Genomic DNA, 27625 nt, shown 5'->3' with positions numbered 1-27625 from the left:
GGCAGACAGGGTCTGAAAAGAATGCTGACTTTTTATAAGTTAAAGAGGACTCACATTTTCTTTCCATTTCTCACTTACTGTCATATTTCTCAGTCTCCAAAGTCTATGTGTGTGGAAATGTAGTTTGTCATACTCAACAGGTAGAAGCCAGATAAATCATAGGTACAAGAGTCTGATGATTAGAAATGAAGCTGTTCCACCCTTACTTTGGAAAACTCGGTTTGTGCTGTTCCTCTGTAGAGCTATTACAAAACAAGTTTTGGACATTGTCTCTGCAGCTCATAATCTTGCAACAGGGGTTCTCGAACGTATCATCAAAATCTATAGGATAATGGTAAAGTTTGTTTTCCCCATTATATCATAGAAAGAGGGTTTGAGCCATTTTTTTATATCAATAGAAAAACTGACCCTGAAGTCTAGATAAGTTGATGACCTCTGCCAGCCAAATAGTGAAATTGTAAATAAATGGTAAAATTAAAAGGTACCCAGTATCCAAAAACATAGAAACTTAGGCAGTAAAGAGCTTCACAAAGAGAGTGATGAGTGAGTGATATCACGCGGTTCAGCAAGTTCCAAAAAAATGATGACTGAGAAGAGACCATTAGTTTAGGTGAGCAAGGGGTCATTTGTGATTTTTGAGAAACGAATTTCAAGGTTGTGGCAGGAACTGATCAACAATGGCAAGGGACTGCAGAATGATTACACACCATCTGCACTCACAGTTATGCAGAAGTCCTGGTAGGATATTCCAGGACGAGAAATAATTGCATTAGTAGGGCTACTTTGATTGCCAAGGGCAGTGGTATGTCTGGATCTATTCATAAACCTAAACAGAAAACATCCTATGGAGATGAAAGAGGCATCACGGTCTGCCAGGCCACCACGGCCATGCAATTAAGAATACTGTTTTGAACCCCAAAGCTCCAACAAACATTAATATAGAATATTATAAATTACACACAATTTGTCACTGAGCAGGAGTTCAGCCTTTTCTCAGGGGTATCTTTTTCAAGTGCTTAACATCTCAAGGCACTTTGACTAGACAGTGTTGAAAACAATGAGCCTCAACGACAAGCAGGGAAAGAGCCGTCTAAGCCTGCGTACTATTCAGGGAACGACGCCCCTCCCTGCTTTCTCTCTCCTGGCGCCTTTCTCTCCCCGTTTGCTGTGTTCTCTCTCTGTGTGTGCCTGTTAGCAGAGACGTACAATGCCAGTTCACGTTCTGGGGAAAGCTTGCATGGCCCTGAACACCAGGTTCACTACTTCCTAGCTAGGTGGCCTTGGGCAAACTTCTTAACGTCTCTATGCCTCGGTTTTTCCTGCACTTTTGAAATGGAGTAACGAGTGTCCTTACCTCTTAGGGTGTTGTGAGTTCTCAAATAAGATAATCTATGCCAAATGTATATTGGGGTGTCTGATATATAATCAGCATCCAGTGACAGTCCCTTGAATGGCATCAAAATCCACAGTGAATCCACACCTGAACGACAAATGCAGGTGGTCAAACAGGAACCATGGTAACACCATGCTAGTTTGTGGTAGTTTGATGAGATCCAGAATTTTCGAGTTACATGTCTTCTTTTATTCCCTGATTCATCTCATCATTTTTTCTAGTATCTACCCTGTGCCTCTATGATAGGCATTGACTAAACTTTGTGGTACACACTGTCCTTCCAAACCTCCCAAGGAGAGCTCACTGGCAGTTGTAACAACCCGTAAACGACCTCTCTGTGCCTCAGTTTCTTCTGTAAAATAGAGGTAATAGCCTCTTCCTAGGATTACTGCCAGGACTCAGTGTTTAATACATGTGAAGTGCTTGGCAAAGTGCCTAGTCATAGTGAGTACTTGTCAAATACAATCTATTTATTATTGTTGTTATTCTTACTATTGTTATTTTTAAAGACTAAAATAAAATGTGACACAAGCTAGTGAATATATATATGTGTGTGTATGTGTATATATATATATATATATATATATATATATATATATATATATAAAGTGTCAAGTGAATAAATAGGCAGAAATACTTGATTCAGGATCAGACATTGGGAACATTTCTCAGGTGACAGTGCCTTTGGACTGAGATTTTAGCAATAAAAGAAATTTTCCTGGTAGAAAATGACATTCCAGGGTTAGTAATGGCAAGAGCAAAAGTCTGAAGGCTAGAAGGACAGGATGGATTTAGAAGACAGAGGGACAATTGATGATATTAAAACCGAGTCCCTTAAAACTGAGTTCCTCTGTCAAATTTACAATTAACCTCTCCATCCAAGAGGTTAACACCTGTTCCCCTCAAGACTGAGGGGTATCAAAGAAGAGAGGGGACTGAAATTGCACACCAGCCCCTACATTCCTGTCCTTTAAAGTAAAAGGCTTTTTCTTTTGTCTCCTGGGCCTCCCTTTAGTCTCAAAATGCTGGCTCAAGAGTTAATAAGAAATCTGAAGAGGTAGAAACAAAGAATAGCTATTGGGCCATGGAGCTGGTATTTAGACTATAAACCAACAACATAGCAGAATCATCAAACTCCCAGTTCCCTGAAAGATAGAGATAAAGGTCAGACACACATTCCTAAGTTGTTTTTAAGGGAAGCAGATCCCCCACCAGATGAAAGCTGCTGACCACAAGCACGTAGACCCCAGATTGGCTGAAATCAGAAGATGGGTGATGCTCAATACTTCACCTTGATGCCAACCGATCTGAGAACTCTGCACGAGCTGCTCACACGCCCTGCAGCCCCCTCCCTAACACAGCCTTTAAAACCTTTGTCTCTGACCTGGCAACTTGGAGATGGTCTCAGGACATTAGTCCAGCATCTTCCCAGGTTGCTGGCCTCCTGAATAAAGCAACTTTTCCTTTTCTACCAACACTTGTTTCTTGATTATTGTCCTTTTGAGTGGTAAGCAACTGAACTAGAGTTTGGTACTGATCTCATCCAGTTACAATACGAAATAATTTTTTCATCTTGTGAATTCATGGTGCTTAGCATAGTGTCTGACATATAACTGTTGGATGGATGGATGGCTAGACATATAGAAGGAAGGAAGGAGGAACAGATGGAGGGACGGAAGGCTAGATGGAAGAGTGTAAAAAGGACAGGATGGAGGGAGGGTGAGCTGGATGGGTGGACGGATGGATAGATGGATGGATGGATGGATGGATGGATGGATGGGTGGATAGATTTTACTGTGGCTCCAGCCTCCTTTCCAGTGATGGTTATTAGGGGCAAGTTTGGGATGACTATTTTGTATCTTAGTCTGGTTTAAACTTCCCCTCCCAAGGCTTCTTGGACTCTACTCAAAAAGGCCAATTGCAATCGATGAGCAAACTTGATCCTACAACCCTCAAAAGGCAGCTGTGCGAAGACTGTCTCTGAATTTGTGGTAATACTACAGACCTCAAGATTCCCGTAATGAATCTGGCTGTCAGATTTTAGAGGATGCCAGAACTAATGGCAGAAGAGAATCCTTACTTGCAAAGAGTCTCACCTAAATATGTTTTCTACCTTCTAGGAGTCAGCCAAGCATTGACCATATAAAACAATGGACTCACATCCCTGTCCTGGTGCTGCTTCTAGCCTCAAAGTGCCACCTCCATTTTCAAAGGCCGTCAAGGAGAGTTCTCGTTTTGATACATGTTGGAGCGCAAGCACTTGGGAATGCTGACCACAGTGAACAGAGCTAAATGCCGCTGCTGGGTGCAGGTTTTCCCCTTCTTGTTTCTTTCCCCCTTTGATTTTTTTTTAAACCACCTTTTGGATGTTTGGTGCCAAGTTTTAAAAAAAATCAATAAGCCCAAACATTACAGCAGCAAGTTTAATATAGCTCACCTTCCTGGAACAGGCCTCGGGGAAAGAGAGAAGCATCTTGTTCAAATGGTGCTGAGCTCAGATCTCGAAAGATGTTTGGGATGGAAGGGACTTGCTCAGCAAGATTCGGATACCTTCAGATGCAAATGAGACAACCCCTGCAGGACCAGGCTTAGCGCGAGAGCATATTGAGATATTTGTGGGAGATGCTACTCCAATAAGCTCTGATGGCCATTCTGGGAGCACAGAGGTGGCGCAGAACGCAAGATCACAACCTCGCCATCGCTGGCGGTCTGTTGGAAGGTTAAAGGCAGAAGTCGTGGCTTGAGTCCTGTGGAGACCTGTCTTGTCACAGAGAACAAACTGTTACAGTTCTTACTACCCAATAGTTCACTTTGTGAGCAACAGACCATAATTCGAGTTTGGGTTTTCTTCTTTGGAAGAACACAGATTAGGAGGGCTGAATATGTTGGGCATTTTGAGTAACATATAACAACAATGATGACTCCATTCATCCGTTCACAGGTTAAATAAATATTCACTGAAGGACAGCACTGTGATTGTTTTTCCTACTAGGTGCTGGCAGTACAGTGGTGAGCAAGACCAACTTCTGGTCCTGCCTTTGTCAGACTTCCGGTCAGTGGGGAAGAAAGAAAACCATTGGAGAATCACCCGAATCAATGTGAAATTACAATTGTGACAAATGCCACAAAGGAGAAAGATTATGGCCAACAATTGTTGAGTGTTTATTCTGTCAGGCCCTTCATACACAAGATCATATTTAAGTCTTAACAATAGCACTTCCATTTGATGTGTTCATGCAAACTGTCAATCAATAACATATAGAGTTCATTGCAGTCAATGTTAGAAGAAAGGGGATGTACAGGTGAACAGGAACTGAGATACTTAGATATGACAGACATCATGGACCCTGTTGTCTTCTCATCCCCGTGCTCCTCCTGGCAGCTCTATCTCTATCTTTGTCGCAAGTAATGATTCACTAGTTGCTGACTACGTGCAAAGAGCTAGGGATGCAAAGCCCCATCTTCTTCACTGGTCCAGCCCTGTTGCCTGTTAAGTCTTAGTAGAGGTGGTGCTTAGAGTCCAGACAAAACTCAAGCAAAGAAACTATTACTCTTTGTTATTCTGTCTGACTTTCTGAGTCTCTACTGAACAAAAATGAAAAAAGTATGAATAAACTGCTATGACCACAGTGTTTAAAAAATCCAATCATTTCAGCCTAAAATTGATTATTGTTTTTTACTAAAACAATATGTGGATATCTTATTTACACTGCAACAAGGTACTTACATGGTATGAGAGGAGAGACACTTTGTAATTAGGAGGCTCCATCACTACACTGATTAGTTGGTCCAGCACTCCATGCAATTGGTGTTTAACAAGTCACATTATAAATCATCTTCTGAAATGTTAATTAAGCAGTAAAACATTTGCTGAAAGTTAAAAGTTACCAAGAATTTAATTATAACCTTGTGGACGCCATTTCCAGTTAATTATATACCCTTCTTATATTCTTGATAAACCACAAAATGCACCCTGTTAATGATCAATTGATATTAAATTAGCTAGAATTAGTTTTTATTAAATCTAAATTAGATTTTTATTCGCAATACAATAAAATAGTGCACCCAGCCCTTGCCACTATGATTGGGGATATTTCTGTAGAGAGTGATTACCAGATGTCTAATTGGGCAATTAATAGATACAGTTTCCAAATTAACATAATCGGGGGACCTAAAAAGAAAACAAAATGATTATTCAGACAGCAGACCATCTTTTTTGCATCCTGCCTTTCAGTCAGGGATGTCAACCAACCCCTCATTCTTTTGGAAAACTATGCTTCTCAGGGTTGGATTTCTACCAAAATGGTCATTGTGACCCCAAAATGAACAGCTTCCAAGTTCTCCAGCATGGAGACAGCAACCACTGAGGCCACCCAGTAGGTCATCTCTAACAGGCAGTTCTCCCAGGGTGTGCTGCACCTGTGGGCAGGTACACTGAGCCTGCGTGGGGCTTACAGAGCTGCAGAGATAACCAACTAGATAATGGGGTGTTTACACAGCTGACAGGAGTCCAAATGCATAGGCCCATCTCTTTCCAAAATCAATTTTGCAGATGAGTTTAGTTTGATGTTCCAAAGCTTTTCCATTTTACCATTTAATACACCAAAGAAGGGATTGAGACTTGACCTCTTCATTTCTGCCATCTCCTTAAATCCTTTTATAATTGCTTTGCCAACATGTTCAGTGCATAGTCTCAAAGTGTGTCCTCTGCCATCTGTGTTGTTTTAAGAGATGGTCTTGCCCCCAACATGTAAATAGGCTCTGTTCAGATTCGATCTGTAAAGGGGTGGTCTGGGCTTCTCTATTCACTCTGGGTACCTGGGTTTCACCCTCTGATTCCTGTTTGTCCAATAGCTTTCTTAAAACTCAGGATACTGCACCAACAAACAAGCAAAAACTACTGAGAACTACTGAAAATAAAAAGTATAAGCTCTTTATATATAGTTTAAAAAGAGAGTGAATAAAGAATTCATAAGAATGAATCACATTAAGTTTATGAAAAGGTAGTGAGGAATACAACATCTTCCCTTAGTATCTGCAGTCCCCTTGGTGATGCCCCGCCATTCACTTCCTCCAGGAGCATTGGTGGAGCAACACGGGATGGGCTATTACAGTTCTGTGCTGCTTTTATTATTGGCACTTTTCTCTCAACTGATTCCTAACTATATTGGTCCACCATCCCTCACTCATTCAAGAAATCTGTTTTTAATCACTCCTTTCTTTAGAAACTCATTCATTCATTAGCAAATAGTCCTGAAGTGACTTTCTGCACAGTTGTGCACTTAGACATTGGGATAAAATGATAAACAAGGCTGATAGTGATCCCTGTTCTTGTAGGGTGCCATCCTAGTGGGAGAAGCAGGCTGAAAGGATGACTATACATAATTACAAATCATCATAAGCACTATACATGGCAAGAAAAAGTGAGAGCTATAAGGAAAAGAAGGGAACCTTCTTTAATTAGGTGGACAAGACAGTGTCTTTGAAGACAGGTGATTTGAGTTGAAACCCAAGTGGGAGAAAGTACACGCTGGACAGAGAGAACATTTAAACAGACTGTGCATGGAAAGAGGCTGGATGTAAGAAACTTAGGAGACCTGGGAGGAGAAGGATTGTGGCATGATGGATAAGGGGGACGGCGGCATGGGCAGAGAATCAGGAGGGCTTGGGAGATGGCAGGCAACACAGGTGACTGAGGAACATGGGAGGAGGTGGAGTAGCTGGAGAACCTGACGTGCTTGGGCTTTAAGAACATCAGTCTTGCTGACAGGTGGAGAATGCTTCGGAAGAGGGTGAGAGAGGGGAGAGCTCACAGGAGGCTGCTTAAGTTCGCCAGACAAGAGAGGTGGCGGCCTGGAGTGATGGGCAGTGGGAAGGCAGAAAGGTGATGACTGGAGACATATTTTAAGAAAGAACCAAAGGAATGGATTGGATATGAGACTAAGGAGAGAGAAAACTCAAGAAGGTTCCTAGATTTCTGGTCTGAGCAACTGAGTCAACCTGTTCATTCAACATGTACCCCTTGAGCACTTAGCGTATGCCAGGCATTGGATATAACAGAGCTGGACCTGACAGCAAAGGTTCATGCTCCAACGGAGTTATCATCACTTGAGAGGAGAATTGACAGGCTAATTGCAGAGAATTCCTTCTCTCTCCAATCATTCAAAATCTGGTTTTGGGCATACAGGGCTTCCATCAGCTACAGTTCTAACACAACTGGCTTTGGCAGTGATGCTGACTGGCTCTCATCCAATATAAATTTAGTTTCCTCCAAAATGACTTTGCTTGTCTCCTGCTGGTACAGGGAAGATTCCAGAGACCTCCTTGGTGCTGTTATATTACAAATGATTACTAAGTCTAGGGTCATCTCTATGGGTATGATCGAGGTGGCATCATAAAATGCCTTTCACTTTTACCCCATGCTGCTGCAGCTACACGGAAGACTATTTGGGGCCTCATCAGTGATTCACCATATAATGACTTCACAATCAACTCCCCATTTTTGTTTTATATACGGTTTCCTTCTAATTATTACAGTCATATAGTCTGCCTACATAAAATCTGGGAAAGAAAAAAGAAGTATAATTATTCATGACACCATTCAAGTTTTATAAAGTAGTTCTATAATTTTGGTGCTTTCTTTATACACGTACTTCTACAAAGTTTTGATGATAAACCTTTTTATTTTGAATTTAACAATAGCACAAATTTGTTTTTCAAATGTTTTTCACAGATACAACTTTAATTCTTTGGACATATACACTATTTTTAGCATATCACTATTGTAAGAATAATGTCAATACTGTGTGCATGAACTTCTTGTGTTATTCAGGATTATTTCACTTTCATTTGTATCCTGAAAGCAGAATTAATGGGTCAAAAGGTAGGAATGTTTTAAAGGCCCATGATACATATTGCTAAAATACTTCTAAAAGGGTGGTGCTAATTAACACTCTCTAGAGAAATGCAGAAAAGTAAGTTAAGCCAAACTCTTTTAAGCATCATTTTCTCTTCTCTCCTGTCTTTTAAATTTTTAATGTGTGTTAATTAGATGGGTGAAAAATTTCCTCTCATTTTTGCCTCCGTTTCAATTTTTATTAGAGGTTGAAACCCACCTTCCAACCCAAATGGGCCCTATTAGTCATTTCTAACTTCTTTTTTTAATGAATTGCTTTGTTCATGCCCTTGTCTATTGGGGTCTTCGCTTTAGTTTTTCTTTCCTTATTTACCTACAGGAAATCTTTACATGTGTTCCACTATTTGTTTCTCTTTTTCTTTACTGACTTTTACACCTAGCCTCACCCCTGGTGAAGAGGGGTGTCTTTAAACAGCCTGACATACACATTTCTATAAAAATGATCAATGTAAGCAAGAGAAAGCTTTTTTTCAATTAATTATTCCACTCTTTAAAAAACCCTAAAGTCAGAAGCCTACACCACAGAGAACTGTAGGGAAATACATGTAGTGAGTCACTGATTCCCTGTGGGATGCAGGAGGATACTGCACTGCCCTGGAGTTCAGTTTCTCCAGCACTGATCATGGGAGGACACTAATGGAGTTGGGGTTGAGGTCAGGGCTCAGGAGGGAAACAGAGGGGGTGAGAGAGGAGGAGGTAGTGTGCCCCCAGAAAGTCCACCTTCCCCGAAAAACGAAAACCAACACATAAGTGAGCAAACGCCATCAATAGAACGCATATATATAAGAGCTAAGAGCTATTTGTACCTCTCTTCTAAACACTAAGTCATTTCATGATTGGCTACTGGTGATTAATATTTTTTTTTCCAGGAATGGATGAAGCTAGCAAAAGCAGCTACTGTTGATTGCTACTTTCTTTCTCTGGGAATCTTGCCCTTAGCTGTGTCTCAGTAATTGACCTCAGTTTTAAGGACGCTTCTTTTCTTTATCTTTCTGTCTGTCAATCTATCTATCGATCTGTCAATACATCTATTGGTTTATTTGCCTCCTTGTGATAGTTTTGTGTGTCAACTTGACTTGGTCCAAGATCTGCCCAGATACATGGTTAAACATTATTCTGGGTATGTGTGCGAGGGTGTTGCCAGATGAGATTAACATCTGAATAAGTAGACTGAATAAAGCAGACTGCTCTCCCTAATATGGATGGGTCTCACCAACCCTTGAAAGACTAAATAGGCTGAAAGAGCTGAGTAAGAGAGAATTCCCTCTCTCTGCCTGTCTTCAAGTTGGGACATCTGTCTTCTCCCACCCTTAGACTGTAATTTACATCATCAGGTGCCCTAGATCTCAGACCTTCAGACTCAGACTGGTCTCCAGTTTGCTGATTGCAAATCTTGGGACAGTGCAGTTACCATACCATGTGAGCTAATTCCTTATCACTCACACACACACACACACAACCCCTCCAGGCTTCTATGGAGAACCGTAAATAATCCATCCATCCTTCCTTCCTTCCTTCCTTCCTTCCTTCCTTCCTTCCTTCCTTCCTTCCTTCCTTCCTTTCTTCCTTCCTTTTCTTTTCTTTCTTTTCTCTCTCTCTCTTTCTTTCTTCCTATTTATCTATTTATCTATCTATCTATCTAACATCAATCTATTTAACTTTGCCACTACTCCTTAGCCATAACCATTTTTATTCACTTGTTGATCTCAGTGCAGTCTTTTTAACCTTGTTCATTGACAGGCCATTCTGTTTTGTTAATGGTATGTGTTTTGAGTGTTTATGCTCCAGATGTGGCATCATTCAGGTGAAACCAAGTGCCATTTGTGCAATAGCTCCAAGGGATGAACTCCGACTCGTGTGAGGGTAACTGGCGGCTGCAGTGTGGCAGAGCTGGGGTTACCTTTTCACTGGGACACAGCCACCTAAATTTCAGTCCAAACTCTGGGGTTACCCTGAGTCAGATGATTCCTCCTAAGCCCACCACATAACTCCAAATGCAGCTTTCTTCCTATAAAATGTATTATCACAAACATGGTGACTTAAAATGACACAAATTTTTTTATCTTACAGTTTCGTAGACTAGAAGCTTGACGCAGGTCTATCTGAGCTAAATGCAAGGTGTTGCTCCTTCTGGAGGCAGTAAAAGAGAATCTGTTTCCTTGACTTTTCCATTGGCTCATAGCTCCCATCCTGTGTCTTCAAGACAGGACTGGTGCATCCCTCTGACCGTTCTTCCACAGCCACACCTCCCTCTGACCACAGCCAGAAAAGGTTCTCCACTTTTAAGAACTCATGTGATTAGACTGGACCCACCTGGATCATCCTGAACTCTCAAAGTCCTTAATCACATCTGCAAATTCCCTTTTGCCATGTAAAGTAACATATTCAGTTTCCCGGAATTAGGATGTGGATATCTTGGGAGAAGAGTGTTTTATTTTTCCTACCTGTCTTAGTCAGCTCAAGTTAAATGCCACAGACTAGATGGCTTTTAAACAATGGGAATTCATTTCTCACAGTTCTGGAGGCTAGAAGCACAACATTCGGGTGCCAGTGTGGTCGGGTTCTAGGTCACAGACTGCTGATGTCTCATCGTGTTCTCGCACAGCAGAGAGCAAAGAGAGGAGCAACAGGCTCCCTCGTGACACTTACTGAGGGCACTAATCTCACTCATGAGGGCCCCATACTCATGACCCCATCTAATCATAATGACCTCTCCAAAGCCCCAGCCCCTAATATCATCATCACATTAGTGGACATATGGATTTTGGAGGGACACAAACATCCAGCAAGTAACACCACCATAGGAGAGCACATCGTTAAAAAGAAAAACAAGTGCATTCAAAACTTAGAGTGCAGTTTTGATGTAACCTCATCAACCTATGGTCCTGAACGAGACCTCTGGTCTCCTAAGATCTTATGGACTAGAGCTTTAAATAGGATATAGAAGGAAAAGTATGGACTTGATTCAAATGCCACACTGGAACTCCTCCCTGTGTGGCCTCAGAACAGTGCCACCACCTCCACCGGCTTCTGGTCTTCCTGGGAGTGGGGGAGTCAGCCTGCTTACACAAACCTACGATGGAGCAGCAGTCTCAAAGACATGAGGCAGCCCCCACTTTGCCCACAGGCTTCCACTCTCCCCGGACTGTCTTTGGCAAGGCTGCCCCCTATGTTACAACATGCACACTTACACACTTCTTCATTTCCTACAGAAGAGAGAGCGCTAGGAACTTGGGTTACCTTAACTCAATAACTAAAGTTTACACATACCTTGAAATCCCATTTATTTACCTGCCTGTCTACCCAATATCTCAAATCCACCTCAAAATCTCCATGTTGAAAATCAAATTCATCATCTTCCCTACGTTACTCGCCAAAACCTGGTCCTATTTCAGTGTTTCCCAGTACAGCTAATGGCCCTAGCAGTCACCACGCACTCCCACGGGCCACCGACCTCCTAAGTAATCGTTGTTCTCCAACAACCACCATCACGTGTTGCCTTTAGTGGTCGCCTGGAAGATGTCTTACATGCTCACTCTTTTTAAATCACTTTTCAGAAAAAAAAAAAATCCAGAATGATCTTTTCAAAATAACCATCTGGTTGTGTCACCCTTTGTGTCTTCACCATGGGGGGCCACGCTTGGTCGGCCGAGGACCTAGACTCATCTCCAGCAAGCATCTCTTCACTCAACACTTTCATCCACCCAGAACTTGTCGTGTAGTTCACAGAAAGCCCTGTGTTTCCCACTAAGAGAAGGCTTTGGCACAGCCCTTCCCCCCTGCCTGATACCATCCTCCAGTACCCTCACCCTCTGCCAACCCTCTTTATCTAAGGAGCACGTTTGTTCTCCAGGTTTTGAGTCAGATATCCAGTTCTCATTGCAGCCTTTCTTCAACTCCCGAAGCCAGATTAGATTTTGTTGCCTTTACTGCAACGTTTGTGACTGTGTCCTCACGCAGGTGAGGGAATCTGCTTAGGATGCTAGCTTCAGCACACACAGCACGGACATGTCACACAGTAGGCATTCAGTTATGTCTTATCATATATTACCTGCCTAATAAATGCATGAAATCTAAAGTTCCAGCCAAGGTTGCCCTATCTGAGCTTCACATATATTACTGCACATATTTTCTTACAAAAGCTTAGTGATTGGCTTCCCTCTCCCCAGGTTTCTCTTTCTCTCTCCACACTGTCATGAGAATGATCTCTCAAATATAAATCTGATGACGCCAGCCCCCTGTTATTTGCTTGTTTGCTCATTTACTTAATCAATATGGTTTTCCACTTGCCTACTAAGTGTATTCCAACATCCCTTAGCTTTTTGCATAGCCTTTCTGAGCTCGAGCCCTTCCTACCTCATTCCCCTTCCTCCTCTTCCACACACCCACAGTTAGGGCCAATCTGAGCTGGTCACCGTTGCTAGGGTTTGATGCTGTACTTTCAGTCTTGCCTCCCCCATCTGCTGCCTCAATTGCCCTTCTTTCCAGCTCTGCATGCCTCAGGCTTACTCACGACCCAAGCCCACGAACAGTTCCACTAGGTCTGCCTTCAACCTCTCCAGCTCTCTCTCCATCCCTCGAATGCTCACACCTCTCTCCCCTACTCACATGGGGCAGCAGGATTAGAGCTGTAAGGTGCACATATCCTATCCATGTGTGTCTTCCTTCAGCCGGTTAACGCACCTTCATTGAGCTTCTACTGTACCCCTATGGACACAAGGATGAATAAGCCATAATTTCTGCCCTCAGGGAGCTTACACTCCAGTGAGCAATAGACAGGCAAGTAGTAGCTGAATGTAGCCTTCAAAGTATTATGGTCACCCCAAATAGTCTATGAACTCTAGAAGAATAAAAAGATCATTTCTTTGACGTCTCTTTCGCTAACACGTATTTTAATGAAAGTGTTGTTCCAACAATCACCAAGGCTTTAGGGATTTGTGGTAGAAAATGTGACTCTTTCTGTCTAAATGCAAGACTCTCTGTGTCTAAAGACCACAGCATTTTATAAAGTCCTGCATATTGAAAGTATTTCCGGAATGGAGCCAGATCCAGTCCCTGCAGACCCAGCCCATCCCTGTCATTAAGAGCCCAGTGGTACCTCTTTACTCAGAATAATGAGCAGCAGCACTGATTGCCACTATAACATATGACAGTCAACACCACTCAGAGAGGCACTTTGAGAATACAGCCTTAATGCAGTGTTGTCTTAATCAAATACTTCTTTATCGATTGCATATGGTTAAAAAAAATATGTTTGCATAACGGCCCCTAAGGAGAGGAGTTAGCTGCAGCAGCATTATTGCGCCTTTGTTCACGTCAAGCCTGATGACCAAGATCCTGCTACATACATTTTTAGAGGAACAGTAACAATCCTGAAACATGAGTAACCAATCTGATTACATATACGCACTTTCAAAATATTAAGTAATTTTTTAAAAGGCAAAAAGGAGAAAAGCTGCTTGCAGTAAATATGGGAGACGAAACAGTATCTCTATTTCTTGTGTTTTCTAAATAAACGCCTCCTTGCCTTTGATTCTCCTGTTGCATCCACCTAGAATACTGTCTCCACACTGTCCCCGGGCAGGCACAGGGCGTCCTCAGCCATGTCCTCCTCATGGCAGCACCATTATTCTGAGCTCACTGCAGTTGGTACCCCCACTAGCTTGTGAACTCAGAGAAGGCAAAGGCCGGGTCCCATCCTCCTCTATGTCCCTGAAACCTGTTGTGGGGGTCTGTCCAGTGAAGGAAGGGTTCATTCCCATTGTTTAGAAAACTAACAACTAGGTGGTAAAAGGAGAGAAAAATCTAAACACTTCCCAAAATAGAGAACCAATTTCATAGTAAACATTGGAAATAAAATACTTAAAGTCATTAATAAAAAATGATAACAAAACAGGCTTGCCACTACTAAATAAACATGGTTTTAAAATGATAATGCCAAATGTTGTAGAACTTATAGTAAAACTGGGATAGATCACCCACAGCAGGAACTTGATGATACGCATGGAGCTCTATTTATGCCAGGGAAACAACTGGAGATGAATTAGTAAGTCATGGCATAGCAATCCAATAGAACATTTCACAACAATTAAAAGTGATAGTTATGAAGACAATTCTGACATGAAACTGTTAGGAAATTGTGTGTTCCATAGCACACAACAACTGCAAAGAAAAGAGAAACAGTCTGACTTTGGATGTCACACTAAGGGTGAATCCTTAATGTTTTATTTTTATTTTTATTAGTGTGCTCTACTGCTTCAGCAGCGTAAAATTGATCACCTTTTTTAGGGCCATATTCTAAAGTTCCATATTAAAATGCAATATGAGTTCTAGCAATTTCATTTTTGCATAACATTGTTAAAACAGGTTTTTTTTTTTAAATTTTGAAAATACCCCTTTTACCTCCTCACACAAATACTGTATGAATGTGTTTGTGGACCTGGGTGACTGTGACTGATTTATTGCATTTACGTTAAAAAAAAATTAGAGGTGGACTCTAGGTAATGATGGCAGATTAAAGACATACATGTATTTTCTCTGCCTCTCAAAGTCCCATTAAAACAACAATATAGGGTTCCTTTCAAAGGCATAAATAGCAAGAACACAGAATGAAAGAGTGGGCAACATCTACAAAATTTTGGTAGTTGAAAAGCAGATGGATAAATAATTACCTTACTAGTAGTTGAAAAAAGTGAATCAAGCTGGTAATAGGGAATGTTGAGAAGCAACCCAGTTTAGACCCTTGAAGCCCCGAGTGGGTCAGGGTCAGATAACACGTCTGAAACTGAGGGTGAAGATGATGCTTTTACGGAGCAGGACCACTGCTCAATGCGTACTTGAGAAACCCGTGGATTTCTAGGCTGTCTCCCCCATTCTGCTGGACAACTTTCACTCTCCCATGCTTGCACAGGACTAGAGTTTTATTCTTTAAAGAAGACAAAGCAAAGGCTCTGCTTTGTAATACAAGGGACGTTTAAAAATAAATATGTATATATAAGGGACTTCATAAAATAAATATGTATATTTGTCTTTTAGAACCATGATGCCAGGGCCTGGAGTGAAGGATCTGAAAGGTGAGATGGAGTCAGAAGGTAGGGAAACCAGTTAGCCGACTTGTGATAACGGGGTAGGCAATCACTGCAGGGGGAAGTGCTGAAGAGAGGTCTTTTAGGAAATAGAAATCACACGGCTTAATAAAGGACTGAATGTAGGAGAGGGGCAGAGAGGACTAAGACAAGGACGACTCCCAGATCTCTGCAATGGATGACTTCTCTACATGGTCTCCCTCTGTCTCCTTCTCCCTCATTGTTTTAATTGTCTCAACATTTTTGTGGTAAACCTTCTCAAATCTTTTTGAGAAGGAGGTGGAGGAAACCTGTCTCAGCAACCATTTCTCCATCCTTCCTCTACTCCAATCTCCGCAGCAGGAGTGAGTTTTAAGAAGACCGAGGAGAAAGAGTAGACTACCATTTGTGTGAAGTGCTTCTGTACCAGGTGGCAGGCACTTAGAATTTCATGTATTGGACATGTGAATGCAGAACGATGCCCTTTCCTGCGCAAAGCAGCCAGTCCTACTATGTGCCATCTGGAGAAATGATTCTATTTGTCTTTGCTGTCATTTGGAGAATGACAACTCACCCTAGCATCAGAACTGTCCCAGGACACTTCTCCAACTAGGCTGTTGATAATTCTTTTGGATAACAGTGCTGAAAAGCAGGGCAAGGGGAGAGGGGAAGATCAGGTAAATTCTTGCTTTGGCTTAATCTGGGCAACACTTCTTTTAAGTGGTATCTACTGGTATCTGGCAATGGAATGAAGCACATTTCAATGTCATGTAACCTTTTAAAAAAACACTATTATCTGTTTTTTTTAATGTCTTGCTGTAATTGTAGAAGGAATCAAGACATCAAGACATCGACCTTGACAATGGATAAGCATGGAACCTAGACTCAGTTTATCCACTACAAAGTTACATGTTTCATTATCTTGGCAAGTTCCTGGAAGCCATATGCAATTGAGCCTAAAAAAAAAAAATCAAATAAAATCCCTTTTCATTATGACCAGGGAACAACTACAGAATATCTGCATGGATAAGGCTGCCACATCTTTTTTGGGAGAACAGCTGGTAGCTCTATGGCCTTTCTTTTAAAAAAAAAAAAAAAGTGCCTCTTGCTCTGAAGTTTCAGCAGGAAGCTGCTACTTCATCATCAAGTCATGTCATATATTTTATGGTGCTAAACTTTGCCGTAGGAGTTGAGAAACAAAAATGAAAGAAAATTGATGCACTATGTGAATCGGTGCCAGTGAACAGAGAGTAATGGGTGAGCATAAAATTCAGCATCTACTGAGAGTGAAGGGTACCCAGTCCACTGATGTTCGGAACCTGAACATGAGCATCATGTCAGATGCCCGGAGGAAGGATAACGCTCAGCAGAGGGTTTAATCGGTGGTGGGATGATCTGGTCATGGGTTCTTGGTGCAATCTCAGGGGGATGAAGTGTGTAGGAGAATGAACTCAAATGTAAAGGCTTTGACTCTGAAAGATGATCAGAACTGATGTGGTAGAGTCCTTAGAAATAAGAAACAAGAGTCAGCTAGAATACTTTCTGCATGGTCACAGGCATGAATGAATGAAACGCATCTGCTCCTAACAGGTAAGAGGAGATATAACTCTGTTCCACGACTTTAAAAGGAAGACAGTACACCAGAGTAACTAATTAAAAAGGTATTAATATAATTCATATACAAAGAGTGCTAACAAATCATTAAGAAAGAACATCCTAATGAGACATAAAGAAATGACACAAATATTGAGCATTACACAAGATGGAATGAGCCCAGTGAACAAATATTTAAAAGGTTTAGCCTGTATAATAAACAAGAGTGCTAGGTAGAACAGCCATGAGGTATCATTTTGCACCTTTTATTTTGATAGAAAGTGATAACACAAAAGGTGCATTGCCATGGCCATATTTTCATATTGCTATTGGAAGTGAATTTTTATAAATCTCTTTTTGGAAGCAATCTGTCAATAGGCATAAACATATTCCTATCTGGTAAATAAAAGTCTTGAAATCTTTTCCTGGGATTAATAATCCAAAATGCAGGAGAAGTTGCATGCATGGAGATGTTACTTTGTGTGTGTGTGTGTGTTTAAAGTTTATAGTTGGAGGCAGTCTTACTGTCCAACGCAGGGCAGGTAACATTACCTAGATGAACTGCTAAACATTCTAATGATGACAACTTTGTAGCAATGTGAATAAGCATTTATATATTCAACTAGGTGGAAAACAAACAGAATATTTAATGGGAAATATACTGTGATTATAGACATGAAAAAAATAGCTAACATTGAAATAGTGTTCTTTATTGTCAGGCACTTTGTTAAGCACTTTTCATTGATCATCCTATTGAATCTTCGTAACAGCCCCGTGAGGTCAGCAACCCATTTACAGATGAGCCAACTTTGACTTGGAGAGATTAAGTTTCTTGCCTAAAGTGACAGACCTGATAGGCAGACTCAGAAATTTTGGCCTCCCCTCTGGAGTTTTTAACTGATGCTCCATATCCCCTTTCTATAAGAACAACCAAAAAGAAGCAAACAAGAAGATGAAAAAGTTAAAATAAGTGTATTTAGCTGGTGGGATGATCACCGACATTTTTTGGATGTTAGATTTTCATTTTAATAATATAAATTATTCTCTAAAACCTTGGACTCTGATGAAAAGGAGATGGATACAAATGACTGCCCTTAATGGATGTAATAAAGGGAAATGGCAACTTGGTCTCAATCCTCCCCAAGTACCGGGGGAAAAAAGCTCTAATCACCAACCTCCACCGCATGTCGTAGGGCAGAAGGGCAGAAGGATGGGTCAGTTTATGACCCTACTGCAGGGATCTCAGTGTCAGCGCTACGACGCTGTGAATTGGCTATTTCTTTGTTGTGGGGCTGCCCGGTGATTACAGGATGTCTAGCAGCATCCCCAGCCTCTATCCATTAAATACCACTAGCATACTCCTTCCAGGTCGTGACAACCCAAAATGTCTCCAGACATTGCCAAATGTCCCCGGGGGTGGGGGTGGGGGGCAAAATCATCCCTGGGGGAGAACCAGTGCCCTACGTATTCATTTCCCTTCATTTGGTCTCCATGGTCTCCCCAAGGCCACTTGATATTTGTATGATCATCCTAGAGTGTTTTTCCTACTGGAAAAAGGACATCAAGCCAGCCCACACAAGGATAACCCTGGGACAAGGATGTGTCTGTCTCTCAATGAAAGCTGAATACTTGACATTTACATGCATCAGTCAGCCGGTTAGGGATTTCTCACTTTTAGGTCCAGACTCCAGGGAGAGCATGAGGCGCTATACAGCACTTAGAACCTGGCATCAAGCAGATCATGTTTTCCCATTCACTACATAGGACTGATCTTAGCTCTCTGAACCTTGATTTTATCATCTCTACATGGAAATAATAATAGCTACTCTGAAAAACTTCAGTGAAGATTAGACAAGAAAGTACACATTATCTTTAAGAAATCTAAGGATAACCCCAAGGAGTTTATAAGGTGGAGTGGGGGGATATAGAGACAGACAAACATGCAGGCAACATTGGGTGAGAGGTTCTGTGGGTATTCCCCTGCTGCAGATTAGACTGGCTTCTCCCAGTACATGCTTCCTTAGCTCCCTGTATCTCTCTTGGCATTACAATGATCACAGTTTAAGCTATCTTCTGCCAAAACTATAGGTTAAGAGAGCATGGACTAGGTCATTGCAATATCTCTAGTACCTGCATGGTGTCTGGCTTACACTAGGCACTCAAAAAATAATTTGTAAAATAATTAAATGAAGAAATAACTGTTGAATGTACAGAGTATGATAAAAAGAAAAAGGAGAGAATAATTAATTCTGCTTGAATCAGGGACAGAAAGGATTACAGTCAAGAAAGTGGCTACATTTGTGTTGCATCTTGAAAGTGGAACAGAATTTCTCCAGGCAGAAATAAATACAAAGGATGTTCCAGGCAACGGCGGGTCTCTGCTAAGCCCTGACTGTGAAAAGCCCATGTTAAATGGTTTGGAATTCAACCTGAAAACTACAGAGGGTCTCACTGAGAGGTTTAAAAGTACAGCTGTCATTCTCAAATGCATAAATGTTGCGATGCAGTCTCTGACTACTTTTTAATAAAAACTGTGGTTTAAATATAGAAAATATCAAGCATACATAAAAATAGAAGGTATAGTATAATGAACCTCCCTGTATCCATCCCTTAGTTTTAAAATACATTAACTCACAGCAATCTTTGCCTCATTTATAGCTCGAGCTGCTTCTCCTACCTTGGATAATTCTGAAGTAAGTTCCAGACAGCAATTAATTTCATCTGTAAATATCTCCTTTTCTATCTCTAAAAGCAAAGGATGTCAACACAACCATAGCACCATGATCAAACTTCTCTCTCTCCTCTCCCCTTTCTCTGTCCTCCTCATTCTCCCCCTCTCTCTGTCTCCCTCTCTCTCCAGTTCTCCAATTTACTTGTCGAAGAAACCAAATCCTTTGTCCTACAGAATTTCCTACATTCTAGATGGTGTTCATTCTATCTCCATGGTGTCATTGAACCTACATCTCTGTCTCTTCTATTTTCTCGAAGCTGGAATTTAGATCCAGAGACTTCATCAATCAGGTTTGATTTTTTTTTTTTTTTGGTAAGACAACTTCATAGGCAGCGTGTACAACCACTGGGAGGTTCTTACTGCCTGCTTGTCTCTCTTTCTGTGACGTTAACAACTGTTGAAGATCATTTTCTTGGATGTATTATTTCACTACATTGCCTGTATTTCATCACCCCATCTGCACTGATTAACTGGGATATTCTACAAAGAGAAGTTGTCCCTTATCCATTGCTCCGTTACCCTGAGGTACAATTTAAACAGAAAAGGCTTCATTCCTTTCCTTCATTCATCAGTATTCAAAATAACTCAGTTGGTTCCCTAACACCATCCAGAGGTAACCAAAGTGTGGTCATTCTTAAATAGAACTGTGACCTCGTGGGTGGATTGAAGTGTAGCTGATGTGTTTCCTTCCATTGCTGTTAAGATCCCTAGTATCTCACTGCCTTTAGACTTTGTCTAGTGGGCTCAAGTGGGCTTCTAAGTTCTTTAGATCCTACCAACTTTTGAGAGCTCCCTTGCTTTCTGGTACAATAAAATGATTCAGACTCCATCTTGTTACCAAGAACTTTTCTTTTTTTAAAATGGGAAATAGTACTTAGAGACCATACTTTTTATACCAAAAGCCCTCATTGCTACTGAGTTCACCAATGTGTTTCGTTGTTGGCAAAGAACTTAACCAGGATCTTTGCCAATAACAGAACTAAGATATACATTGATTAATATGTAAAATACACCATGAATTTTAATTTAGAACTACAAAGTTTTTACTTAATTTCTTCAACAGTGCATCTTGATCTCCTTACTCTTATGTTGAAAATCCTGGTTCCCAGGGTTGTTGCTAACATCACTGTATAATTAATTTTCCCCACCATATGTGAGAGTCTGATGATAATAACACCAACATTACCACAAACTACGACTGAAGAGTTTCTGGAGTTAACTTTGTATATCCTATCAGAGATGTAGAGTTAATCACTGTATTTTCTTCAAAGTTATTTGAAATAATTCCTGTCTGTGCTAATGTCAACAGCTTAAGACACCATTAGATTAACTTGTTTTATTCTCCACACCACTTTTAGGAAGTCCTTTTTTAAAAAAAAATTTAATTTTGTTTTATAATTAAGATAGTGATGGTTCCAGAGTCAAGCCTATAAAGTAAGGAATATTCAGCCCAGAGAGGGCTGAGATTTTAAGTTTCTTCTCCCATGTTTCTCTCCTTTTGTAGCTTTCAAAAAAAAAGGTCAAATTATGTGTGCATCTGTGTATTTGTATCCCTTCCTTTTCTTGTATACTATGGACCTTGATTGTTTTTTCACCCTAAAGTACATTTTATGCATCACACGGACATTTCTCATCCTTGCATTAAACTGCATTATATGAATATATTAGTATTAAAAGTCCAAACTTTACGGCCACTTCCCCCCAATCTCTGTTACTAAAAAATAGTGCTACAAAAATGGCCTTTTGCGTATTTCTTTTAATATTTTTGTCTGAATATCTTTGAGATAGATACTCAAGAGTGGCGTTGCTGAGTCAAAGTTAAATTCCCGAGTGATTCGCTAGACACTGCCTGTTCGCCTCCATATTTGTAGTATTTTTGCATCTCCTGCAACAATGCATGAGATTGCCTGTATCTCCAGAGAATTCCCATAAAGAATGTTATTATTTGCATTTTTGCCAACTTGATACGTGAGAAACAGTATCTCACTGTGGTTCTAAACTGCATTTCTGTCGTTATGATCGAGGTTAAGCATCCTTTCTTACGTTTATGGGATTCTGCATTTCTTTTCTGTGAACTGCTTGATTATCTTTCTTTCTCATATTTCTATAGAATTGTTATTTTTATTTTCTATTTTCAGAAGATTGTTTCTATACGAGGGATATTAATCCTGCCTAATTTAAGTTGCAAATTTTTTTCCAATTTGTCATTTGATCTGTGACTACATTTTAAAACAGGAATCTATATACAGTTTGCAATTTCTAAGCCAGCATTATATTATAGACTTCATATTGATGGGGAGTCGAAATGGTACAAGGTAATCTTCTTAAATCCTTGAAAAATAAGTGTCCCCATAGAGACCATTGCATCACATGGAGCAAGGTAAGTTATTTAAAACATCATTTGAGTTTTCTACTACTTGTAAGGTATTTCTAAGACAAGAGCATAGAGAAGGCAGAATTTTATCACTCCTCATTGGTAAGTGTGCATGGATACCATCAGAAATAAAGTGATTTACCATCTGTACTTTATTTTCATGTCTTTTAAATCATTAACATTTAAACACCTGGAAAGTGACTTTTGGTGATTGACCTTTTAAAAATAAATACTCCATTTACCCATGTGTTTCCAAGATTTTGGTACATGACAATAACTCCAAAAGTGTTTAAAGATACAGTATAAAAGGGAAAGAATAAAAAATAAATGAAGAAAGAATAAAAAAATGACAAGTGGATAGAAACTAGAAAGTTAGACAAATTTTCTCATGTAATATGACATTTTCCACCAAGATGCCTATAGTGAAGACAAATTTTATCTTCCAAATCTCTGAATTCTTTCCCTGAGAAAATTGCATCAAAAAAGTCCATATTCAAGGTATCTCTATATAAAAGTAAACATTTATTTTATGCCAGTGGTGTTCAGAAATACGTGGTGAGGAATCACTGCTTTTTCAAATGGAGTCGATAAGGATTTGAGGTTGGATACAGTCATCTCTGAGAAAGTCTGTGTCTCTTTGTCTGTCAGGGACTCTAGCAGTGGATTAATTATGGGAAGGACTTTGCTGAGCCTGGGAAGGTGAAAAGGAGGACAACCACTGATTCATCAAAGCTCTGCTCATGTGAGTTATGGAATAATAGTATTCAGCTTGAACTGTTACAAGTGGGGGGAATGAGGTAGGTTTTAAGGAACATTAAACTTAAAAGAGACAAACTTACAAATTCTGTGTGAAGTAGAATGCTACAAGAAAACATATTACATACCATATATATGGATATACGTTTAGTATGTAAACAAATACATAAGCAGATGTGACAGATTCCTCTTAAAAATCTAGCAGAAAGTTGTACTATTAGAGCTCAGAAGCTAGAGAAAGAAATAATATTTACTGGGTACTACCATATGCAAGATATTTTGCACACTTGTTGATTTTTTCAGTCTTTCCAAAGATCCTGTGAGGATTATAGCTGAGACAAAGGCTCCATGCAGTTAAATGATTTTCCAGAGCTGGCTCACGAGAAGCAGGGAGGCTAGAACCCACGGCTGAGTCTGCAGCCTGCCATGACTTCCCCCACCACACCTGCTGACTTTAAAATGCATCGATGGTCTCCCACACTACCGCAACAGGTTTGTACCTCAAATCCGTTTGTTCTCAACAAAGAGCCACCAGACTCGGAGAATCTGGACCAAGTTTTATTTTTCATTAAATGGAATTCTGAGAATAAACAAAATACACTGTGAACATAAAATACAAGGCGCCCTTCTGCTCAGGAATGAGTTAGAAATCCAAGGAAAACCCCAACCAAGCCACAACTAATGACAAGATATTTCTTTGGTCGAAGCAATGATACAAGGATTACTTACTATTGATGTTCTATTCATGGGGTTGAGGCAGGGCCTGGAGAACTCTTGGATCTTTTATTGGAACAGTAATTATCCTGCACCAGAGACAGAAAGACTGCTTTTATTTGTAAGACAAACTACTTGGGTTACCTTACCATGACTCTATCAGGATCTAGGGAGTATAGTTTTAATATAATTGTGAAATGAGGACGTAATGTGAGGACACTCCATTATGCTGCAGAGTTCCCTCTACATTACTTAAAGCATTTTATGAACAATAACTAAGTTATTTAATAATTGACAGAAATCCTGTCTCCATCTATTCTCTGACAAATTACCCTAGTCCATATAAATACTTTAAAATCTTTGGGCATAGATTAAACTGATAAAAATATTTTGAACGGAAAAACCAAGCACTCCCCAAATGTTTCTAGGTCTTTTCAAATAATAGAACTGATAAAATACATCATAAAGTCTAATCCTGGATCACAAGGTTTTTACATGACCTCCTTCGTCTTGTGTCTTTGTGTTCTTTCTTTCTTACTGAAAACCCTGCTTCCCGACAGAACTAACATTATGACTCATTTATTTTTCCGTAACATTTACCAGTCTCCATGAGGATGTCAACTCCACCTTCATATTATTTGATTTGGTTAAAGTCAATGCCACACGTTCTGATCCTCACAAGTGAGAGAATCATTCCCAGATGTTTGGGGATAGTCTTTGGGGTCTGGACTCAGGGGACTTCAGCAGACACACACGGACTCCCAGCTCTCCCAGGGTTACTGAGGTTGCACAGTTCTTCCCTAATGTGCTGTAATTGCAGGGAATGACTGGGCTTCTCAGAAAGAAGTGGATGCTGTCGGTTTCCTTGGAAGGAGGCTGAACTTGTGATCACAGCTAATGAGAACTCTGACTTACTCACTAGCTAAAGTTACCTAACCTCTCTGAATGACACCTGCAGGGTCATACCAATCACACACATTTGTACAGATTAAAGAAAAGTTTTAAAGTAAAAGCAGTTCTGTTAGTGTGGGAGCTAAGTAACTATAGGTAAGAAGATGCATTTGCCCAGAAATATTTCTACAAGATATAGATAGATAGATAGATAGATAGATAGATAGATAGATAGATAGAGATAGAGATATATTTTTTTTTTAGTGAGTGACAAGTCTAACCTCTGCAGAAGTAACTATGTTCCAAGTTTCCTGAGCATGAGCACGGTATATTTTGTGTTCACCCCAGAAATCTCATGGCCTGACACATTGCCTGCCATGACACAGGATCTCAAAGTCATAGCTTTTGAGTAAGAAGAAACACCAATCAATCAATCAATCAATCAATCATCAGGTATTTATTGATTGCTTGCAATGTACATGTTTGTGAAGAAGATGGGAATTATATGGCTGCTGTATTGCCCTATTGCAAGCTCTATGAGAACAGTTGCCCCATCCAACTGGCTCAGCCCTTTCTCTATAGATCTGAAATATCTCAAACAGTTTCTGATATAACATAGATGCTCAGTGAATATGAGTCGAGTGAAAGATTCCTTCCATCAAGTGCATACGAGAGTAGTAGGGGAAAGTAGATGTATATTAAAATCTTAAGAACTGCTCAGTCCCCTTCTGTGGGTCTTGGAGATGCAGAGGTGGGCAAGGTTCTTAAGGGGCGCAGAAGGGCTTCAGAGAGGAGGTAGGAACCAGTTACTATGATTTCTGGGAAGTGGAAAAGAAGCAGAATAGCCTTCTCTGAGGGGAACAGCGGGTGCAAACACAGACAAGTGGGGGCAAGATGGGTGTGGAGGAAGAGAGACGCACAGCAATAGGGCCACTCCACAGCATTCCCTGGAGGGGCCTTTGTCACTGACGAAGATCTTACTGTGTCTGTCCTGGACTGACAGATGGGACCAGCCATTTACATTCTCTCAATCTCAGCAGCTCTGTGACTGCCTGGCTGCAGCACATGTCACAGAGGGCCCTGGATATGACAGCACCTCTAAGATTTCTGAAACATGAAAATTGCCATTTGAAATCCTTAAATTGTTTTCTGTCTCTCAGGCTTAAATTTGCATTTATCATTGTATAAAAGTGTCTTTTTTTTCCATGGAAATCACTTCAAGGATTTCTTAGATATTAAAATGTTAAACAAAGTTCCATCCAAAGACCCTGGAGAAAATGGAAACCCTGACCGATTTGAATGCAGGCGATTTAGGCAAGAGTGAGTTCTACAGAGCTGTGTGGCTGACCACGTGCAGCTCGGGGGGAGGAAGGTGTGTTTTCATTATGCATCTATCAGTTGGCTGTAGACTTACCAGTGTTCTTTGGAATCTGTTGCTAGAGACGCAGAGTTCTGCAGCAAGGGTACCTCTTACCATTGAAACAAAGGCAGTAGAACTCAAGCACACTGGGTCTGATACGACTCAACACAGACTGACTTTTTTGAGAGGCAAAAATGTGACGTATGGTTTGGTGTGACGTGTGTGGTATGTAACACCAAACAAAGTGCTGAGGTTGCATAATCCCTGTCTAATGTGTTTCTGATTCTGAAGGTGACTCTAAGCTCCATGAGGAAAGGCCCAATGCTGCAGTGAAGGAAAAACCCTCTCGCATCTCTCTGGTCCTCATTGCACTCAGGGCCTGGATCCCTGAAGAGCAGACATGCTTAGGATACCGTCTGCGGGAGGAGGTGGCTTCTCCCATTGTCCTAGCTCCTCACAGTAGCCACAAGCAAGGCAAGGTGGCAGGCTGGTGCTATTGGTTGTCAGCATGCACCGTGTTTAAGAGTGTGGACTCTGATGTCAGAGGGCCTGAATTCAAATTCTGACTTGATCCTTTGCAACTGGATCAGGTCAGGCAATTCACTTTACCTCTCTGTGCTTCAGGGTTTTTTTTTTTTAATGTATTGAAGTAAGGATTACAAAAGCATCTGCCTATAGGACGATGGATCTCGAGGTAACCCATGCGTCTCCTTTACTATGCTTTTCTTTCTTTTCGCTATACGACATACAACATTATAATCTCTAGTTTTTTATGTCTATTATTGTCTTTTTAAAATCTCTTTCTCCCCATGGGAATGTTAACTTCACCAGGGCAGGGATTTTTCACTAATCGCTAGTATAAAATTTTTGTATTACTCACAGTACAGTGCCTGGCCCACAGTAGGTGCTTAATAAGTGTTTCCCGACAGAATAAAGCACTTAGAAGGATGCTCAGTAAATGTAGGTGGCCATTATCATTGCTCTTTCTTCCCTTCTGTTACCCACGCTGTCCAGGAAGGTCTTGGACCTTTGAGCCTGGTTTCTGGTGTGTGGTGGGCAACACAGAGTGACCTCTTTCATGGTGGAGACACAATGGCTCTGCCACCTCCACTGTGCCCCTGTCCAGCCTGCACCATGGAAAATTATCAGAAATCACAGGAGCCCCATGATGGAATTCAGTCTGGTTTATACGCCAGGAGAGTCTGAACATTTATCTTATACAGGTAAGAGGAAAGAAAGAAGGCTAGTTCTACTTTATTTTATTTTTTTTCCTACCAGGGATGTAGAGCTTATCCCAACAGCATTAGAAAGAGAGAAGGGCTACCAGTGCTTCTTGTCTCTTGTGGCAGACGTTTTGTTTCACCCCTGAGATAACAAGATAATAGGATAATGATGACATTGATAACAGCAAAAGCCTAGCTGATAGGATAGTCTTCTAAGCCCCTCAGGTGCGCTGTCACACTTAATCCCAGCAAGTTGGAGTTAGGCAGTCACGTGATCGTAATAGACGAGGAAACTGAGGTCCAGGGAGATGCACTGATGTGTCCACGATCACTCAGTGAGGAAGCTACCGGAAGAGGAAGCAGACCATGTGTGTCTCTGGCTCATAAACACAGGACTATGCTGACCCTAAATCTATGCGTGATTCCCGCTCCTGGAGACGGGGGATGATGGGGGAAAGGCATGTAAATCGCTATTGACAGGGCAGTGCTTCAGGAGGCGGGCAGGAGGCCCTGAGCAGGGGAACTGTATGTGCCGAGGAAACTAAGAGGTTTTCTGGAAGCCGTGACATTTTGTACAGACAGCAAGAGGAAGGCAACAGGATTTCATAGG

The 27625-nt window shown here is 40.9% G+C and overlaps 3 long non-coding RNA genes across 6 annotated transcripts in view; 1 reads left to right on the top strand and 2 right to left on the bottom strand.

The window, feature by feature from the left end:
- Positions 1 to 27625, bottom strand: part of LOC140698156 (uncharacterized) — a 319665-nt gene that overhangs the window by 42687 nt on the left and 249353 nt on the right. The window lies entirely within an intron of this gene.
- Positions 1378 to 19828, bottom strand: LOC140698154 (uncharacterized). 3 transcript variants are annotated; one of them, XR_012075707.1, is made up of 5 exons: positions 19644 to 19828; positions 12918 to 13016; positions 5121 to 5263; positions 3831 to 4150; positions 1378 to 1480 (listed from the first exon to the last, which is right to left on the bottom strand). It is a non-coding gene; the product is annotated as an uncharacterized lncRNA (long non-coding RNA). The 3 variants fall into 3 exon arrangements; XR_012075705.1 differs by lacking the exon at positions 1378 to 1480 and having other exon boundaries at positions 3803 to 4150; XR_012075706.1 differs by lacking the exons at positions 1378 to 1480; positions 12918 to 13016 and having other exon boundaries at positions 3803 to 4150.
- On the top strand, positions 19919 to 23435 carry LOC140698155 (uncharacterized). Its single transcript, XR_012075709.1, has 3 exons — positions 19919 to 19987; positions 22720 to 22813; positions 23131 to 23435. It is a non-coding gene; the product is annotated as an uncharacterized lncRNA (long non-coding RNA).

Source organism: Vicugna pacos, chromosome 9 (assembly GCF_048564905.1).
Source record: "Vicugna pacos chromosome 9, VicPac4, whole genome shotgun sequence".
In the NCBI taxonomy this organism is placed as follows: domain Eukaryota; kingdom Metazoa; phylum Chordata; class Mammalia; order Artiodactyla; family Camelidae; genus Vicugna; species Vicugna pacos.
Note: the sequence above shows the minus strand (reverse complement) of the source record. Positions and strands in the feature narration are given on the sequence as shown.